Below are 6,282 nucleotides of genomic sequence, written 5' to 3' on the forward strand. Positions count from 1 at the left end.
CTCCCAACCCGCTGCATTGAAACTTTACGTCTGTGCCATAGTGAGTTACCACTCCTGGGGAAAATGTAAGTATTTATTTTTGGTTTGTTTGGAGCCAAAAACAAAGACTGAAAATCACTGGTTAAAGCATTGTCCTCAAAACATCTCTACGAAATCCCAGGAACTTGTATCTCAGATGAAAGAATAAGTGTTTTCTTATTCTAATCATGTCACCCACGCAGGTGACATGGGATAAAACGGAGGATGGGTGATGTTTGTGTGGATTTTGGGATAAGGGTAATTTGGGTTCAAGTTTTGGCCCAACTGTAATTGTAGGTAAGAACTATTTTAAACACACACACACACACACACACCCACCCACCCAAACCCACGCACACATCCCTGGCTTGTCCTTAGAAACTCTTAGAATGGCATGTTTACCTTGCCCTTTATCCTAATAGAGCTGAATTTTGTCACCAAAGAAATGGCCTGGTTCTTGGGCCAGAGGTGTCTCAGCAAAAGATAAGGACTAGAAATACTTTGTTCCTAAAAATCTTTTGTTCCTTGGCTGCTATAGACTGAATATTTGTGTCCTCTCAAAATTCATATGTTGATGTGGAAAATAAACAAACAAACACATAGATACAGAGAACAGATTGGTGGTTACCAGAGGCAAAGTTGGTTGGGGGAGGACGAAAGGGATAAAGGGGCACATATGTATGGTGACAGGTAAAAACTAGACTATTGGTGGTGAACATGATGCAGTCTGTACAGAAACTGAAATATAATAATGTACACCCTAAATTTATACAATTTTATAAGCCAATATGATCTCAATAAAATAATTTTTAAAAAATTCATATGTTGAAACCTAATCCCCAACGCGGTGGTATTAGGAGGTGTGGCCCTTGGGAGACGGGGCCCTTGGCAGAGCCCTCATGAGTGGGATTAGTGCCTTTAAGGAAGAGGCCCCAGAGAGCCCCTCCTCCCTTCAGCCGCGTCAGGTTACAGCAAGAAGGCACCATCTATGAACCAGGAAGCCAGCCCTCGCCAGACACGGAATCCACCAGTTCCTCAATCTTGGACCTCACAGCCTCCAGAACTCTGAGAAACGAACTTCTGCTGCTATAAGCCACCGGGTCTGTGGTTGTGTGAGAGCAGCCTGAACGGACTAAGACTCTGGCTGGTGCTGTGTCTTCACTCTCCGTCCTCCCCAGCACACCCAACACTGCTTGGCCAGCAGTCCTGACGGCTCCTGAGGCCCCTGCACCTGCAGTCCGGCTGGCTGGCTTCACGACCTCCTCCTTCATTGCTCCTGACTGGAGAAGCAGCTGGACCACATGCTTGAACTGACCAGTGAATAAAGGGTAGGGGCCATTTGGAAGGAGCAGCCTCCTGGTCTTATAGTTTAAAGAGTCTATAAAACCAACCCAGGCAGAGAAGTGATGGAGGTCTCCAGGCTCCAGGGCAATAGGCCCAGGAGACACCTTGCCGTCAGAGCACCGGCTTCTGCCTTACTTGGGTGCCCGTCACAGCCAGAGGCTGGTCCCTTACTGACTCTGCAGAAGCGGCAAGATGAGGCTGGTGGGAGAAGAGGGAAGACACAAGGGTTTGTGCACCCCTTTGCAGTCAGCCGATCTACCTGCCCTGCTTGCTTCCTGCTGCCGTGACCACGTCCTTCTAGTTAAAGTAATACTTTCTGGGGCTGGCCTGGTGGCGTAGTGGTTAAGTTCACGCACTCCGCTTCGGCAACCTGGGGTTTGCGGGTTCAGATCCCAGGTGCAGACCTATGCATCGCTCATCAAGCCATGCTGTGGTGGCATCTCATATACAAAATAGAGGAGGATGGGCACTGATGTTAGCTCAGGGCTAATCTTCTTCAGCAAAAGAAAAGTAATACTTTTCTTCTTATTTAGTGGCAGGCGGATGGGATTTTTTACTTTGCTATTACAAACACATAGGAAGGAAATTATAACCATCAGGGTCAGGAGCAGGCAGAAGATCTCAGATATTAAAGTCAGGAGCTTGGTCACTGGGCAGGCCTAGGAGAGGAGGCCCGTGCTGTACAGACTCTAAGAGCCGCTAGCGGGTACAGTGACTTACTGGTAGTGTGACTCTGGGCCAGGTACTTAACCTCTCTAATCTTGAAGTTCCTGATGTGTAGAATGGAGCTAATTCTTCCATGTCGCAGAGTTCTTATAAAGATTAGAGAGAGCGTGTCCAACATGCTTGGCCATCAGCAGGCACCACACGAAGGCAGTTCACTTCCGCTGTCGCTGTGCGTTGGTCCGCTGGCTTTGCCGCCTCTCCTTTTTGCTCCCAGAGGTGAGCTGGCTATGAGTCCATGGGAAAGCAGGCAGGACAAGAGTCACCAGCTGTGATGGTGAACGTTACGTGTCAACTTGACTGGGCCCGCGGGGTGCCCAGGCATTTGGTCAAACGATATTCTGGGTGTGTCTGTGAGGCTGTTTCTGGATGAGATGAACATCTGAATCCGCAGACCGAGTAAAGCAGGTTGCCCCCTCTAGTGTGGGTGGGCCTCATCCAATCCATTGAAGACCTGAAGAGAACAAAAAGGCCGAGTTGGAGGGAGCTTCTCCTGAGTGACTGCTTTCAGCTGGGACATCAGTCTTTTCCTGACACATTGGCTGTTCCTGGGTCTCGAGCCTGCCAGCTTTCAGACTGGAATTTATTCCACTGTCTCTCCTGTTGCTCAGGCCTTCAGACTTGGACTGGAACGACAACACCGGCAATTCTGGGTCTCCAACATGTGATTGCAGATCGTGGGACCTCTCGGCCTCCATAATCACGTGAGCCAATTCCTTGTAATAAACAAATAAATGAAGAATGAACAAATAAATAAATAAACAATTGGTTCTGTTTCTCTGGAGAATCCTGACTAATACAGCAGCTCAGGGCTCTGACTTTAGACGACAGGCCTAGGGGAGGACCTGCAGAGCCCGGGGAGGCCTTACCCATGGAAAGTGGAGCCAGGATGAAGAGCCAGAGCATGCGTGGTGAGTAAGGAAGGGGAACCGCCCCCTTTCCTTGTTTGCTGCTTTATCTGCCAGAGACGGTCTGACCGAGGGCTCTTGGGAGTATTCTAGGAGCAGGCCCTGGTAGGCTGGGCCCAGAGTGACCTTAACACAGAAACAGAAGGAAGTGTCCACCCCCTGGTGGCCTGAGCATGTTGTCCATGGTGGGACCATGACTGTCGTATTTGACAACATGCCTGACTCCCACTGGTCAGTGAGCTCTGTGAGGACAGCACTGAGTCAGATCCATCCCTGTGCCCAGGGCCCAGCTGGAGACCCGGCACCATGCCTGGCTCATTGTGGACACTTCTGTCCTTTGAAATTGTAGATTAGTATTTGGGTGGTGGAAACATCTCATTCTTTCCCTCTTTCCCCCACATTTGCCTGTTCCATTTCTCAGATGTAAAGGAATTTGAACACAATAGGCTTTTTTGGATGAGGCTGGGCAAGGCTGTGTGGCAGTAACAGCCCCCTCTGAAGTCTCAGTAACTTAACGAAAGTTTACTTCTGACTCATGCAGAGTCCCCTGTGGTTACGGGCGACTCTCCAGGGCAGCTGCTCTCCAGACATGGCTCAGCAACCCCATGCTCCTTTGATTTGGTGTCTCCATCGTCTCAACACAAGGCAGGGCAAGAGCTGGTGGAGAAACACACCCCGCAGCTGTGCGTCAGCCCAGGGGTGCTAGCCGACTCTGCTCCTGGAGCCCCTGGGCCAGGTCTCCTCAGGGGACCACACCTCACTGCAGGATCGCTGGGATGAGAAGTTTGCTGTGTGCCCAGCAAGAAACAGGGAACCCGACGCGGGTGTGTACTAATCAGGCCTACCGCAGGGGCCCACGCTGAAAGGCAGGACCACCCAAATTAAAAGTGGGAAAACTACCAATGCTTGTTGTTCTTGTTCTAATACACACATTCATTTATTTATTCATCCAACAAGTATCTGTGGAGCACCTATGAGGTATCAGGCATTGTTCTTCGTCCTGGGGCACAACAGCGAATACAGCAAAGCTCTGACATCACGAGCTTACGTTCTCTTGGGGAGAGACATACAATAAATAGGTATATGAACTCTCTGAGGGTTATACGTGCCAAGAAGAAAAATAAAAGAAGGTAAAAGGATATAGAGGATGGTGGAAGTTGCTGTTTTGGGTACAGTGGGAGAGGAAGTCCTTGCTGGTAAGAGATTTGGTGAGGGAGGGAGACGTGCCAGTGCATGGGGCAGGGAGGCAGTGTTGTAGGCAGAGGGAAGACACAGTGCAATGGTCAATTCATTCATTCAGTTCATTCATTCAGCAAACATTTATTGAGCTCTTACCACCTTGCCAGGCCCTCCCTTACAGAGCTGGTGATACGAACATTGATAAAACCCAGATGCGGCCTCCAGTGGTTCACAGTCCACTAGGGGAGACAGACGTGCAAACAAACATGCACAATGAGAAGTAAGGGGTCAGAGGTGACACGAAAGAGAGAACTGCAGTTTCCATTTGGTTGGAGAGAGGTGAAGGAAGATGTTATGCAAGAGGTGACTTGAGGTCTAAAGTGGAAATTAGGAAAATTAGCTGTTAAAATAAAAGTGTTGTATGCATTATCTGCTGCTGTGTAACAAAATAGCCCCAAACTGTGGCTTAAAACCACATTTTATTATTTCTCACGGTTCTGTGGGGGGGCCGGGCTCTGGGGTGGTGCTTCTGGTGCACGTGTTGCTGACCAGTTCACTCAAGCGGAGGCACTCAGCCGGGAGCCTGTGTGTCCACACTGACTTCACTCCCACGTCCAGTGCTTCCCTGAGGTGGCTGGAACATCTGGGGCTCACCGGGATCCCCAGTGGGATCTCTCAGTAGTCTAATGTGAACCTCTGGTGGCTGGTGGCTGGATCCAAAGAGGGTGAATGGAGCTGCAAGGCCTTTTAAGGACTAGAAGTCACAGTGTCATTTCCACTGCATTCTGTTGGCCAAAACGGGTCAAAAACCCGCTAGATTCAAGAGCAGGGGAAACAGACTCATGCGTACCTGTCCCAGGCTGGGAGGAATCGGCGGAGGCCGTGTTTTCAGACAGTCTACCACAGGCTTTAAGTAAAGGAGACACATCCGTGTGCTCCCACGCTGCCCCCTCTCCACAACAGGAGCCGAGTGGAAATCGCTCTCTGCTCCCAGAGCACTACGGGCTGAGCCGAGGGCCTTCTCAAGTCAGCTCCCCAGGCAGATCGGCCTGAGTCAGCGTAAGAGATGAGACCCGTTGCCACTCCAGCCACGAAGGAACAGAGCAGCCACCAGAACCGTGTCTGTGACATGATGGGGCCAACTCTATAGCCAGTGTGTCTGACATGAACTCTGGATGGGGACAAGTGGTAGGATTGCGGATGGTGCCTTTTGTCATATTTCTGTAACAAATAGGCAATTTTAAACACCCATGGGATTTAAAAATTAACGAATAATTATACCGTAGAAAAAAGAAAAAGAAAACCTGTTGAGAGGGGTCTGAGTGAACAGCAAGTGCAGCTGGCCCAGAGAGAGGGGATTCAGAGGGCTCAGGAAGGAGGCAGGTGACAGAGGCGTGTCAAGGGGGCTCTGGAGGGGATGGTTTTGGTCTGCACTCAGGGACGGCCCTTGGTTTCTTGCTCAGCACCCCGAGCTCTGGCGCTCGGGGACGTTGCCTGGCAGACTGAGAGGTGTGACAGGTTGGAGAGCAAAGGCAGCTTCACGCGTCCGCCTCTGCCGGCTGAATTCTACAGCGACGCTCGGGACCTGAATCGGACCTGCTTAGGTGGGGGCTAAATCCCCAAATGTACCAGAATGTGTGAACACCAGTTCTGTGCTCTAAACTGCCGAGAGTGTTATGTTTCGGGCACCTCATCGTAAAAGAAGGCTACAGAACGAGGACTGTGCTCACAAGGATGGAGGCCTTTGGTCTCCAAAGAGGAGAAGTCGATGTTATTGCCTTTGGTGGGGATGGCAGCTAAATCAACTAGGCACAAAGCGAGGGGCCACGGGGTTTCCTGAGAGATCGTGTGTTTATGGCGTCTCCTGACCCTTTACATTATAGATATTTTAGCCCTACCCCTTTAGCAAAGCCAATCCCGACGTGGGGGCCCTGTGTGTGATTTAAGGCGGGAATGCCTTCCTTCCCACGGGCAGCAGTGATGTGGTGGGAAGTGTGTTGATCTAGAGTCGGGGGTCGGTACCCTAAGGGGCATCTGCAGGGCATGCTGAGTTTTGGTGTCATCCAGACCTAACTGGAAACCAGACCCTGCCATCTCCCGCTGGATGGCT

The sequence above is a fragment of the Diceros bicornis genome, chromosome 4 (assembly GCF_020826845.1).
Source record: "Diceros bicornis minor isolate mBicDic1 chromosome 4, mDicBic1.mat.cur, whole genome shotgun sequence".
NCBI lineage: Eukaryota > Metazoa > Chordata > Mammalia > Perissodactyla > Rhinocerotidae > Diceros > Diceros bicornis.